This window comes from Ranitomeya variabilis, chromosome 3, assembly GCF_051348905.1.
Source record: "Ranitomeya variabilis isolate aRanVar5 chromosome 3, aRanVar5.hap1, whole genome shotgun sequence".
Classification (NCBI taxonomy): Eukaryota; Metazoa; Chordata; class Amphibia; order Anura; family Dendrobatidae; genus Ranitomeya; species Ranitomeya variabilis.
This window is the reverse complement of record NC_135234.1, coordinates 85,087,773-85,102,997: the sequence shown is the minus strand read 5'-3', so window position 1 is coordinate 85,102,997 and position 15,225 is coordinate 85,087,773. Positions and strand designations below refer to the sequence as shown.

Here is a 15,225-nt window from a genome sequence, read left to right as displayed (position 1 = left end):
TTTTATCCTTTTAATAATACCTCTTTCCTCCATTATAGCTCTTATAATAATTATAATAATAATACTTTCATTGTGTCTTTTTTTATTAATGCCATCATTGTAACTCCTTTGAATTACCACCCCACTTCCATTGGGCTTCTCTATGAAAATAATCCCATTGTGCCTGTCAAGATTAAAACAAACTGACCTCGTCCTGCTCCTGCACCCTCTGGGATCTCACTGACCGCAGGCCGGAAGCAAAGTGCAATCTTCATGTGTAAGTGGCAGAGCAGGGAACTAATAGCTCTCTGCTATGCTACAGTCTTAAGGACTTCAATACTGTTTAGAGTGTTGGGGGACCCACTATTGGACTGGCCCATCTGGCATTTGCCAGGATTGCCAAGTGTCCAGTCTGGCTCTGTATCTTAGTCTGAATTGAGCCAGAGAGGATATTGCTATAGGGGATTTTGCTATCATATTTGGTAATTGATAATGCCTAGGGCACTCTGTTTAGATTCATAAGCTTCTTTTTACCGAAAGGAACCCTGCAAACTTAATAATCTTAATAATCTTTTATTTTTATATAGCACTAACATATTCTGTGGCGCTTTACAGTTTACACACATTATCATCGCTGTCCCCAATGGGGCTCACAATCTAAAAACCGGAAACCTGAGTACACTGAGGAAACCCACGCAAACACGGGGAGAAGAAACAAACTCCTTGCAGATGTTGTCTTGTCCTACCTGCCAGAATGTCCATCATGACTTTTGATTTTTAGGTTCAGCACAACATCATGATTGCGGAATGACGCATGCTTGACATTGCAATGTGCCTTCTCAGAAGATTAAATTTCAAATTTCCTAAAGGCAACAAACATCCCTATCAAAAGACCATAAAAATTAACTTTTAATTCACTATTTTAAAAGGAATTTGAATAGTAAAACCTCAGTAGTCCATGGCTGACAGAAGAGAGCCGTTTTACCAAAATCTCTGGTCGCCTCTTTTGAGTAGAATTCAACACAAAAAGTTGCTGTCCACTAAGTCAGTGTAGGGTATTCCACCATTAAATTACAAATTGCCACAAAAATCCGTATCTAAAATCATCATAAAAATGAACTTTTAAAAGGAATTTGAATATTAAAACCTTACATAGGTCAGTGTGTATAAGGAGCAGATCAGCTATAGCCTTATCTCTCACTCAACATAATATGATTGTAGTACTTATCTCCTTATCGCATTCATTATTGCCCTGTAGTTTTGATTTATAGGGATTGCTTGGTGTGGCAGCTACCTTATTCTCTTCAAACTAACCATGCACATCTGACCAATGCTAATTAAAAAGTGATCTAAGCCTCCCCGACATGTTTCACCAGAGACCTGGCATCATCAGGGGATAGAGGCTAATTAAATGAGCGCATGTGGAACCCAGGCTTTTAAAATCTTGGTTCCGATGTCTTAATGTTATGTCCAATCATTGTGGACTATATGGGGAGCCAAAAAAAGACACCATCGTTCAGGTTCATTGCTTTTGCCAATCCCTAAGCCTTAACGGGGTTGTCCGTTCCAAAGCTACTAGTCTGCAGTCACTCTATGTGAATCCTCACATCGCGTGCACTGTGATTCTCCGATGCCAGCGCTGGGAGCAGGAACGCATGACCGCAAGTATGCAAGTTACATACATGCGGTCACGTGCTGATTAGATGGGCACGGCTTCACTCACTGCAAGAGTATTGCGCGAGGCCAGAAACAGTCTAGTTGGAATGTGGCCAGAAGTCTTCAAATCACATGCTTGTCATCATATGACCACCTGCTCCTGTCGCCGGCATTGAAGAATACTCACTGCATGTAGTGTGCGCCATAAAGTGACATTCAGACTTGTAGCTTAAGACTGGACAACCGTTTTAACTTTGATTTAAAATCATGATATAGAAAATGTTGTGGATTCATCTATAATAAATACATAAACACAAAATGAAATGTAGAAAGTTTTGTAAGTGCGTAAAAGGTTTGCGAGTATCTACTCTCTACACATTCCTCAATATCCAGTTGTTTGCAGAGGATGGGTTTCATTCAGGACTTTATCTGTACTTTTTTTTTATAGATGTAAGATTTTTGCCATTTCTGAACCTGAACCATTATTAAGTGGTGATTCACATTCAGTTAATGTTGCTTCCTGTATTTATAGCCCTTTTAAACCTTGCACCACACATTATTGTACCTGGATGAGTCAGATATCGGAACATACAAAATCCCTGCGTACCTTTATTTGTGAATGTATATTTCTTCATAAAAGTCGGAAGTAACAAGTCTCTTTGGCTATAATTTTGTCTCCGTGGAAACTAAAAGAGGCTCGTAACGTTACTGCATCATTCTTTGCAAGTGCTCGTGCCAAGGCACATACCAATATAATTGCACAACAGAGATTCAAACAAAATTTTCTTAGAGTAAAATTATATTCCATTTCCACCTTTGAATGAGCTCTTACTGTCTGAGCAAGAAGAAAGGAATGAGCACAAACAAGTATACAGGCTTTCAATATCCCAGTGAATTTTTTTATCTACTTTCATATAATTCATGTTATCGACTTTCAAATAATATATTCATGTTTCTGCATTTCTTACATCTTAATATTCTTGGATTTCAAGAATTTCAAAGAATCTTACATGCAACAGACTCAATACTTGAAATGTGTATTATTGGCACCGATGTATTTGAGTGTCTTCTTATAGGAGGAAGATTACATCTAGTGCCCATTGTGAGTAACAAAGGCAGAATGTTCCATTACAGAATGTCACATGTCTCAATTTTTCTATCCCAGAGCCTAGTTCTTGAAAAGGTAAGTATATTGGAAGAGAAGAATTCATCTGATCAGAGTTGAGGACTTAGCTTTGCCGGTATTAGATAACTGTATTGTATGTGATGCGACAATGTGATGGTTTAGATTTACCATTTTTTATAAAAAAAACTGAACAAAAGAACGTTCAATGGGTTTGCGTCATGATGGACTCACTGGTCTGATTGGGTCGATGGTCAATGCTTTTTTTTCATGTTTTATTCAATCACTATATGGGTCAACTCTTAGGGGTAGATATGATAATGAGTCAGTGGCGGACACACAAAGGAGAGTGCATCTGTGTAAGAACAGTATATGGGCCACTCTTTGCCTGCTTCCTGCTTTGAAGGTGGTAGTTGTTCCCGTTACATCTTGCACCAATGGTATGTCCACCCTTGCAATGAGATATGAAAAAGGGATAGGGAATCATCTTTACTTTTTAACTATCGTATACTGTTAGGCTATGTGCCCACGTTGCAGACATACTGCGGAAATGTCCACAGCATTTCTGCAACTCCCTGCTGCGGGTAAAACACATGCGGAATTCGCATGCGTTTCTCACAAAACACAAGCATTTTGCAAGCGTTTTTAGCTTGCAGAATGCTTGCGCTTTTCCAAGCGATTTGAAGCATCGCTTGGAAAAGTGATTGACAGGTTGGTCACACTTGTCGAGCATAGTGCTTGACAAGTGTGACCAACTTTTTACTATTGATGCTGCCTATGCAGCGGCACTCCTTGTGCGTTCTGTTCCCAGGGATGCTTTGCGCGAAGGAGCTTTGTGACATCACGGTCACATGACCGCGATGTCATCTCATGTGATTCGCGCAATGCATCCCTGGGAACGGAAGCCGCCGTGCGCACAGCTGAGAGGTAAGTATATCCCTATTTTTTATTTTAATTCTTTTTTTTTTTTACAGGAATATGGTACCCAGGGCCTGGAGCACATGAAGCGCTCACTTTACGCATGGCGAGCATAGCCACATGCGTAAAATGAGTGTTTCAATGCAATCCTATGGCGGCGGAATCACCGCAATTCCACAGAAATAATGAACATGCTGCAGATTTTACCGCTATGCAATTCCGCAGCGGGAAAATACGCAGCATGGGCACAGCAACTGCGAAATCCCATAGGATTGCATGGGAATGCGTTTTTAAGCATTTTTAAGCATTTCTGTTGTGGCAAAAGCGTGGCAGAAATGCATAAAGAATGCAATGTGGGCACACAGCCTTACAGCACAACCTAACGTACATATCAACGTATGACCAGGGAAATTATAGTAACACAAGAAACCCAATGCCCAAGAAAATAATGTAATGGAAAGGGCTTGCTCACAGTGGCGTATGTTCCCTCATGTGTGAGAATCAGGCTAATTATGCTAGTGAGTCTCAGATTAAACTCTCAGAGTTTGATCCAAGAGTCACCTTAGTGTGATCCTATTCTCTTGCATAAGAGAATCGCAGAGGTGTATCTAAGTTTTTCGGCACCTGCGGCAAGAATTCACTATGGCTCAACCCCCCCAAGCACATATGCGATTTGTATACTTAGGACAGAGTCCCACTTGCAACTGCAATGCGTGAAACTCACTCGAGTCTCTAACCTTAATACCCGGCACTGCCACCAGCACACGGAATCGGAGTGTGCGGCTGCATGCATTTCTATGCAGCTGAACCCTCTGGTCTGAACCGCTGGTGGCAGTGCCGGGTATTTTCGCATTGCAGTTGCAAGTGAGACAACACCGCAGTGTCTTACAGTCATGTGCCGACTAGATGCTCTTCCTAAGTCTCTCAATGTTTAGTGAAAAACTGAGAGAAGCAAGAAGAGAAGCTAGTTGTCACAGGACCATATGTGTGAAAATAGCATATGAGTGAAGTGGCCATGTGATAACTGATGGAACTACCAAGCAGAGATGAATACTGACAGTGAGCATATTGCATGCTGTTAGGATTGGCATGCTACAGAGCTTCATTTTATAATTAAAGGGCTTGTCCAGGTTTCAGATGAATGTCTATAGTCACACTATGTGACTGAAGGCTTCTGAATTCTCAAAGCTCATGCACTACACACTTTTAGGATTCTCCCTTGCAGGTGGCAATAGTGGACTGTCATGTCAGCACAAGTATGAGATTTGTATACTTCTGGCCACATTCCACCTAGACGTGCCCGGCCTCACTCAATTCATTTTCACTTAGTGAGGCCACGCATGTCTAGTCAGCACATGACCGCATGTATGCAAATCACAGGCACCAGAGTGCAGTGCGCACTGTGATTATTCAGAAGTCTTTAGAACAACTGCAGACTGAGCACAAACTTGGAAAACCTCTTTAATGCTTCTAACAAAAATATTAGAATTAGTTAGTATCACAAAAAAGTTTACATCCCAGAACCTTATAGATGACGTTGTCTCTGATTGGAGTCGTTCTCTTTATTTTCTTCATCTTGTACGGACCCCACCTGCCACTGCCCCCCACCAGATATGCTTCTGGAGAATCGCTGAGTTGGAAGGAACCTCCTGGGTCATCTGGTCCAACCCCCTGCTCAATGCAGGATTCACTAAATCATCCCAGACAGGTGTCTGTCCAGCCTCCGTTTGAAAACTTCCATGGAAGGAGAACTCACCACCTCTCGTGGCAACCTGTTCCACTCATTGATCACCCTCACTGTCAAAAAGTTTTTTCTAATATCTAATCTGTGTCTCCTCCCATTCAGTTTCATCCCATTGCTTCTAGTCTTTCCTTGTGCAAATGAAAATAAGGATGATCCTTCTACAATGTGACAGCCCTTGAGATATTTGTAGACAGCTATTAAGTCTCCTCTCAGTCTTCTTTTTTGCAACCTAAGCAATCCCAAATCCTGCAACCGTTCCTCATAGGACATGGTTTGCACATCGGTCACAATTCTGGTCGCTCTTCTCTGAACTTGCTCCAGTTTGTTGATGTATTTTTTAAAATGTGGTGCCCAAAACTGGACACAGTATTCCAGATGAGCAAAGAGGAGTAGAGGGCAATAATGACTTTGCGTGATCTAGACTGTATGCTTATGTTAATACAACCCAGAATTGCATTTGTCTCTTTTTGCTGCAGCATCACACTGTTGACTCATGTTCAGTTTATGATCTATTAGTATACCCAAGTCTTTTTTCAAATGTGCTGTTGCTTAGCCCTATTCCTCCCATTCTGTATATGCTTTTTTCATTTTTATTGCCCAGATGTAGTACTTTACATTTTTCCTTGTTAAAGACCATTCTGTTAGTTGCTGCCCACTGCTCCAGTTTATTTATATCTTATATCTTTATTTATATGAATTCTCTCTCTTCTCTAGTGTTAGCTATCCCTCCTAGCTTTGTGTTATCAGCAAATTTATTCAGTGTACCCTCAATTGCTTCATCTAAATCATTGATAAAGATGTTGAACAATATAGGGTCCAGGACAGAGCCCTGTGGTACTCCACCTGAGACATTCTTCCAACTGGATATGCAGCCATTTACGACCACTCTTTGGGTCCGATCACTAAGCCAGTTATGAATCCACCTAACAGTTGCCTTGTCCATTCCATACTTAGTCATTTTTTCAATAAGGATTACTTTTCCCCTTCCTTCATTGCATGCATTCTTTTTTGACCACTTCACCTTGTGCCATGACTTCCATTGTTGACTATACCTCTTACAACACTGCGTACTGTGCCATTTCGGCACACGTTGTGACATCACCACATTATGAAGTGCATTTCCCAAAGCCTAGTCAAGCGCAGTGACGTCAAAGGGTTGGTTTGCAGTGGAAGCCACGGCATAAAGTATACACGCCGAAAAGAATGTATGTGACAGGGAAAAGGGAATAATGATGCACAGAGGACTGGAAGGAGGGCTGTGGGGGCAGCGGGTTAAGTATTAATTTTTTTGTTTGTTTCAATCCTACATTCATTGTAGTCTGGCAGAGCATACCAAGTGTTAGGTATCGAGTTCCCGCCTCTGCACAGGTGGAATCTCGAACCATCTCCGCTGCAGTCTCCCATTCTTCTCCAGCTGCAGTGGAGTCTGCTCAGCGGAGATGTCGGTCCCAGCATCTTGCTCAGTCTCACTCTGTGCATAGGGTTACTGCTGCTTTTCCAGGTTCTGCCATTGAAGCCAGTGCTGGGCAGCAACGAGCAGACGCTTTTGGGACTAAGTCCTGCTTTTCCCCTTCTGAGCATTCCCAGGGCAAGATCTCCCATTGGAGATCGAGGGTCACATGCTCAGATACTGCAGCAGATCCCATTGGTCCTCCAGGAAGGTCCTGACGGTGCTCAACTTCTGTGGCAGCTTCCCATTGGTCCTTCTGGGAAGGTCCTGTACATGCTGCAGCTATAAAGGGTTCGCATGACCGCACGGCCATGCGCTAGTCTACATTTGTATATAGGTGTGTGCTGATGAGTGCAAGTCATCCTTAAATATCCCATCCCTATTGACTGCTCGCGTAAGGTGGATGATTGATATCTAGCGCCCAACTTAGCCATCAGCACGTAACACACAAAACAGCATCTATTGCTGTGACCGCCAGTGTGGCGCCGTGCGCTTTCACAGCGCTTTCCTGACCCAAGCCTGGGTGGTTAGTGGAATCCGCCAGTGCGGCACCGCACGCACTCTCGTGCATCTTTATTAACCCCTTCACCCCCGGAGCTTTTTCCGTTTTTTCGTTTTCGTTTTTCGCTCCCCTCCTTCCCAGAGCCATAACTTTTTTATTTTTCTGTCAATATGGCCATGTGAGGGCTTATTTTTTGCAGGACGAAATGTACTTTTGAACGATACCATTGGTTTTACCATGCCGTGTAACGGAAAACAGGAAAAAAATTCCAAGTGTGATGAAATTGCAAAAAAAGAGCAATCTCACACTTGTTGTTTGTTTGGCTTTTTTGCTAGGTTCACTAAATGCTAAAAGTAACCTGCCATTATGATTCTACAGGTCATTACGAGTTCATAGACACCTAACATGTCTAGGTTATTTTTTATCTAAGTGGTGAAAAAAAATTCCAAAGTTTGCTAAAAAAAAAAAAAAAATTGCGCGATTTTCCGATACCCGTAGCGTCTCCAATTTTTGTGATCTAGGGTCAGGTGAGGGCTTATTTTTTGCATGCCGAGCTGACGTTTTTAATGATACCATTTTGGTGTAGATACGTTCTTTTGAACGCCTGTTATTGCATTTTAATGCAATGTCGCGGCGACCAAAAAAACGTAATTTTGGCGTTTTGATTTTTATTCTCACTACGCCATTTAGCGATCAGGTTAATCCTTTGTTTTTATTGATAGATCGGGCGATTCTAAACATGGCGATACCAAATATGTGTATGTTTGATTTTTTTTAATTGTTTTATTTTAATTGGGGAGAAAGGGGGGTGATTTGAACTTTTATATATATATTTTTTATATATATATTTTTAAACACTTTTTTTTAAAAAAATTGGCATGCTTCAATAGCCTCCATAGGAGTCTAGAAGCATGCACAACTCAATCAGCTTTGCTACATAGAGGTGAAGTACAGATCACCTCTATGTAGCAAAAATCCAGGTGTACTTTGAGCGCCGACCACAGGGTGGCGCTCAAAGCAATCGGCCATCAACAACCATACCTCTGGTTGTTATGGCAATGCACCGCTGACCCCCGATCATGTGACGGGGGTCAGCAGTGCGAGCACTTCCGGCCGCGCAGCCGGGAGCGCCAGTTAAATGCCGCTGTCAGCGCTTGACGGCGGCATTTAACTAGTTAATGGGAGCGGGCGGATCGCGATTCCGCTCGCGCTCATTGCGCACACACGTCAGCTGTACAAAACAGTTGACATGTAGCGGCTTTGAGGTGGGTTCAGCGCCGGAGCCCACCTCAAAGCAGGGGATCTGCCAGCTGACGGAATAGTACGTCAGCTGGCAGAAAGGGGTTAATATTATTTCTTTCTCTCTGACACCCCAGTTGCGGTGTCGAGCACAAGAGGTCTATATGAACTCAAATCCTGTGTCTTGGGATTGAGTTCTGGGACTCCTTGCTTGCGCTCTTGGTGTGGTACCGCGGCCCTGTGACGCAACAGGGTTCGCTTCCTCCACACAGGGTGAAGTTAACTCGTGTGTGTATCCACATTGTACCGCCATATAGTCTGTCACTACTTAGCAGCAGGTTCCATCTCTGCACGGTGGACCCTGGGCTGCGAACGCACCTTACTTTATCTTCCTAATTATTTGGTGCGTTCCGCTAGCCCTAACACCAAGAAACGTTTAATTTGCATCAAATAACTTTGCTGCAAATCGAATTTCCCTGTGAAATCCAGCTGATTTGACAAATTAGAATCTTTGCAGATTTAATCAAATCTAGTTTTTGTCTTGATGATATGATATGAATATACCAAATTTCTTATTCATGTCCTTCCTAAAGAGCTATATGCTAAGTTAAGAACGCTATATAATTTATGTTTGACAACAACCACCAATCAGATCTCTCTCTTCCTTAGACCAAAACAATTCTTTGGTCAAGTTCTAAAATTTTATATAAAGTACAAAGGTAGGAATTACTGTTAACTGGATTATTTACATTCACACTTAGTTCTTTTTGATTTTTAGCAAATCATCAGGGAAATGTTGGTTCATTTATTCTATTATCATCATTATTATTATTATCATCATATTTTTTTAGTGAAGCAAATTAATCAAAACAGGCATTTTCTGGTCTGTAAAAAAATGGAATAAATGGCAACAAATCTATTAATCCCTTCCTGACTGTTCCAATTTTTGTTTTTGCGTTCAATTTTCATCCTCTTCTTCCACGAGCTATAACTTTTTTATTTTTCTGTTGACATAACTACACGAGGGTTTGTTTTTTGCTGGATGATTTGTAGTTTTGTACAGCACCATTAACTTACCATCATGTACTGAAAAATTCTAAGTGACGTAAATGATAGAAAAAAACCCCCACAATATCAAATTTTTTTGGGGGGGGCGGGAGTTCATTTTATGATATTTATTGTGCTGTCAAAATTTTCCTTGTAAAATGATTACAACAATTCCAATCTTATATGGTACCGGTATATTTGTATTGTGGTTAAAAAAAAATCAGAACCTTGTAGGAAAAAGTTAGTTTCTTTCACCAGTTTCTGAACCATCTAGCTTTTTATTTTTCAATCGGCAGACCTGTGTGTGTAAAGGCTTGTTTTTCTAATGCTAAGCTGTAGTTCTTCTTCATACCATTTTGGGGCACATACAACATTTTTATCACTTTTTATTACATAGTTGAAGAAATGCATAGTTAAAAAACAGCAATTCAAGGGTGTCATTTTTTATTTTTGGGGGGCTTTTAACTTATCATTTCAATAACTTTATATTTTTATAGGCTGTTATGGATATGGCTATTCCAAATATATATATATTTAAATTAATTTATGTTTTAGCTGGGAAAAGGGGGATTTAAACCTATATATTTGCAATTTCAAATGTTTTTTAAAACCTTTTTTTAAAGTGTTACTTTTGTTAATATGGTATACTGCAATACTGGGGCATTACACTCTACATTGCTGTTACAAGGAGAAGTCAGCTGTGTAATATAGCTGACATCTGCTTGACATAGGGCAGGCTCAGCGACTGAGTGACACATAGTGACTAGGGACTGTTGGGGCCTACCCAATACCTCAAACTAGGGTTACCCTAGTCTATATAAAGTAAATAAGTAAGAGGGGATGTCTCATCCAGCTCACCGTCTCGCTTCACAGGTGCACGGAACCCGTCCTGACCCGACGTGTCTTCAATCCAATATGTGAAAAAAGGTTTGTAGTTCCAGCTCCTTTAAAATTTCCAATTCTTTATTTTTCCATTTAAAATGCAAAGTCCTTGTACAAAGCGGATATAGTTACAGTGGATACAGAAGAAAAAGCAACGCGTTTCGATCTGGTATGATCTTTTTCACAGCTTTGACTCACCTTCATTTGTGAGTCTTTATATATGGTCTTACTTGTATTCTTACATGGTTAATTCACCCACCTGGTGATGATTACTGAATCTGCCCCCATTTGATTTCATTGGGCATTTATCACACATTTTTACTATACACTGTTAAAAAAAATATATATATATACACAACACATTACAAAAATACAGTGATAAAAATATTATAAATAGTGATACAAAAGCTCATTTTTCCTATTCAAGCCTTTCGGATTTCTCGTATGTAATTTATAAATCCAATAGGCTTCTTTCGTCAGAAGACGTCTTTTATGTCTCCTCCTCGCAATGGTTTTTTTACCTGTTCTATTCCTTGAACCTTCATTGCGGACAAATTTCCTGCATGAAATGGTATAAAATGTTTGGCTACCATTGAAATAGTTCTATTACTGTTTCTCCCTTTTAAAGAATCTCTTATATGTTCAGATATGCGCATTTTCAATTTTCTGGTGGTACAGCCTATATAAGTCAAATTGCACAGTTCACAATCTATTTTATTTTTTACCCTAGTCTATCTCTGTCCCCTGAATTACTCCTAAAAGTGAAGACGCTGGGGTCACATTCCTTGCTATGTTTCTATATTAACCTTTATCTGTTCCCCCACCCCCAGGGAGGTGTGAGGCCCAAGTGTATAGGATTACACTAACCAGACAAACAAGGGAAAACAGACAGGGATAAATGAAAACTACAATCATACAAAATACACTGACCAAACAACAGAGTGGAACACAGGGGTTGTATAGGAAGGAACAACTCTCCAAACACCTACTTCAAACACGAAGTTCACCTCCAACTCCTAACCAGGCAGAAAGAACTATCTCTGGCAATTCCCAAGTGCCACAGGGAAACATATATACTAGAGGGGAGTGTCTAACACGAAACAGTTGGGACAATCCAGGTTGGAGAGCTCCAGGAGCTTCAACTGAACAAATTAACCATTGCACTGCCAGCAAGGAAAAATCTACACTGTTTAATTAGATGGTGAAGCAGTTCTAATCAGTGCAGTAGTTTGTGAAACCAGACACTACGATCTTCTGGCTCCTCAATAGAAGCCGCCTGTGACTTGTGATGAAAATGCATATCACATTTCATTGAAAGGTTAAAATATAGTACTTTTCTGATTCCTTTTTAGTCTCTCATTTGCGCTTGTGGTTGTTTGAAAGCTTTAGGCCATGTTCACACTTCGCGGTTTTTACAGCGGATCTGCGGCGATTTTGATGCTGCGGGTCCGCAGCAGTTTCCATTGCGTTTACATTAACATGTAAACCCTATGGAAACCGCAAACTGCAGTGCACATGCTGCGGGAAAAACCGCGCAGAAACGCAGCGGTTTACAACCCGCAGCATGTCACTTCTTTGTGCAGAACCGCTGCGATTCTGCACCCATAGGAAAGCATTGATCCGCTTACTTCCTGCATGGGGCTGTGCCCACATTGCGGGAAGTAAGCGGATAATGTGCGGTTGCTACCCGGGGTGGAGGAGAGGAGACTCTCCTCCAGGCCCTGGGAAGCATGAATAGTGTAAAAAAAAAGAATAAAAATAAAAAATTATGCTATACTCACCTCTCAGCGCTGCACGCGGCCGTCCCCGGTCTCAGTTGCTGAGCGAACAGGACCTGCGGTGATGTCGCGGTCACATGACCGTGATGACGCCGCGGTCACATGACCGTGACGTCACGAAGGTCCTTCTCGCCACAGCATCTTTGGAACCGGAGCGCCGAGTGCAGCGCCGAGGAGATCCAGACATCAGAGGGTGAGTATAACCAATTTTTATTATTTTTAACATTACTATTGATGCTGCATATGCAGCATCAATAGTATAGGCGGAAACCGCGGAACAAACCGCGATAAATCTGCAGGGATAACCGCAGCGGGTTTGCCCTGCAGATTTATCAAATCCGCTGCGGGAGAACCCGCAGAGGTCACACGCAAAGTGTGCACATAGCCTTAGAAACATAAATGGGCTAATAGAAACAGGAAATTCATAAATAGTCAAGTGACCCTGTATCAGAGTGAGGATAGTGTGTTCAGGTTATAGTGCAAAAATAGCAAGGAAAAATGCACAAGAAACCAAGTAGAATATAAAACATAATATTTATTAGGAATATATATTAAAAAATTATTTAAAAAGTAGGGTATGAAAAGAATTGCATGGTGGAGACAGGGAAGGGTCAAAAAACAGAGGCACCACAGCTACACACTGATGACACAAATGGTGAAGAAATGATGCACAGGTACATGAAGGAGAATAGAGAAGAAATACAAGCATAAAGTGTCGGAAAAAATACCCAAACATAAACTGGTGAGTAATATTCAAATTGCCAGGGGGAACCAACACGTAAGCATTATGAGTAGTGTTGAGCGATACCGTCCGATACTTGAAAGTATCGGTATCGGAAAGTATCGGCCGATACGGGCAAAGTATCGGATCTAATCCGATACCGATACCCGATACCAATACAAGTCAATGGGACTCAAGTATCGGAAGGTATCCCTGATGGTTCCCAGGGTCTGAAGGAGAGGAAACTCTCCTTCAGGCCCTGGGAACCATATTAATGTGTAAAATAAAGAATTAAAATAAAAAATATTGATATACTCACCTCTCCGACGCAGCCTGGACATCACCGCTGGTAACCGGCAGCCTGCTTTGTTTAAAATGAGCGCGTTCAGTACCTTCCATAACGTCAAGGCTTCTGATTGGTCGCGTGCCGCTCATGTGACCACCACGCGACCAATCAGAAGCCGTGACGTCATCCCTCAGGTCCTAGATTCCTAATTCTAGGAATTTAGGACCTGAGGGATGACGTCACGGCATGTGATTGGTCGCGTGGCGGTCACATGGGCGGCCGCGACCAATCACAAGCCGTGACGTAATTCTCAGGTCCTGAACGCGCTCATTCTTAAGAAGGAAGGCTGCCGGAAAGAAGCAGGGCATGTCCGAGGGTGAGTATATACCTAATAGGAATATACTCACCCTCGGCTCCTCTCCGGCAGCCTTCCTTCCTAAGAATGAGCGCGTTCAGGACCTGAAAATTATGTCACGGCTTGTGATTGGTCGCGGCCGCCCATGTGACCGCCACGCGACCAATCACAAGCCGTGACGTCATCCCTCAGGTCCTAAATTCCTAGAATTAGGAATCTAGGACCTGAGGGATGACATCACGGCTTCTGATTGGTCGCGTGGCGGTCACGTGAGCGGCACGCGACCAATCAGAAGCCTTGACGTTATGGAAGGTACTGAACGCGCTCATTTTAAACAAAGCAGGCTGCCGGTTACCAGTGGTGATGTCCAGGCTGCGTCGGAGAGGTGAGTATATCAATATTTTTTATTTTAATTCTTTAGTTTACACATTAATATGGTCCCGATACCGATTCCCGATACAACAAAAGTATCGGATCTCGGTATCGGAATTCCGATACGGCAAGTATCGGCCGATACCCGATACTTGCGGTATCGGAATGCTCAACACTAATTATGAGATGATAGGTTAAGCTAAATAAGGACTGTGTAGAGCATGATTTACCTTGGGGCCGTGGTGCCACCACCCCAACCTGGGTTTTCGGCCACAGTGCCTTCTGGGGAAGTCAGCTTTGTTGAAAGCTTGTAGTATATGTTGCAATACTTTTACATTTTTAGTTTTGTGGAATTACTGTATGTGTGCTTTCTTTTGGAGCTCAGCAGTTAAAATTTAAATTTCTATGCTGATGGTCAAAATAATCTTTTCTTCTAAATAGACAGCCATTATTTTCTACTTCTATTTTCTTTTTTTACATGCAGCTGGACAAAATAAAAGGCGCTTGTGAAGCATTTTTTAAGTTACAACTTCAGACAAGAATGCTGTATCAGACCTTGCAGAGCTTTTCAACAGTAAGATAAGAAAACATATGTTGGCCATGGAAGCTACTGCGGTTCATCATGGAGTTTTCATTGTGAAACTTAAATTCATGCCTAAATTATGGATCTACGTTTATTGAACACTGGTATGTAGTAGTAGTAGTATCATATGTTGGTAAAGCTATTGAGATTATTAAGGCTGTTTCTGTGAAATACTGTATGTTAGTATTTAAAAAAAAATGGGGAAATCAAATAGTAAAAAGACTTGCTATTTATAATATTTCCTATATAAAAAGAAAAAAAAATAAAGTATTTATACATAAGATGTATATCCTTATATCGCTGTAATTTCAACTTTCCTGCTGAGGCACTTATCAAAGAGATAGATCAAGCTTTGGAGGCAAATCTGTCAATAGATTTAGCTATTCAAATTGCATGCCATAACCAATCTCCTGATGAAGCTGGTGTACTTACTTTGAGATTCCATTCAGAGTAGCTGGAAAAACCTTTATCAAAGTTTAATTAATCTCCACTCACCTAAACTGACTGGCAGCTCCTCAGCGTCCCTCCTCCATGCTGCTGCTTAGATCTCACACTGTACAGTAACAGTAGCAGCTGTCAGTCAGGCTCGG

At 41.5% G+C, this 15,225-nt stretch overlaps 1 long non-coding RNA gene across 2 annotated transcripts; it reads left to right on the top strand.

Annotated features, from left to right (window-relative positions):
• The first annotated feature begins 2,766 nt into the window (after positions 1–2,766).
• LOC143817967 (uncharacterized) lies at positions 2,767–14,940 on the top strand. Of its 2 annotated transcripts, none has more exons than XR_013224231.1 (3): positions 2,767–2,818; positions 10,532–10,585; positions 14,537–14,940. It is a non-coding gene; the product is annotated as an uncharacterized LOC143817967 (long non-coding RNA). The 2 variants fall into 2 exon arrangements; XR_013224230.1 differs by lacking the exon at positions 2,767–2,818 and adding an exon at positions 2,830–2,876.
• Positions 14,941–15,225: the final 285 nt, after the last annotated feature.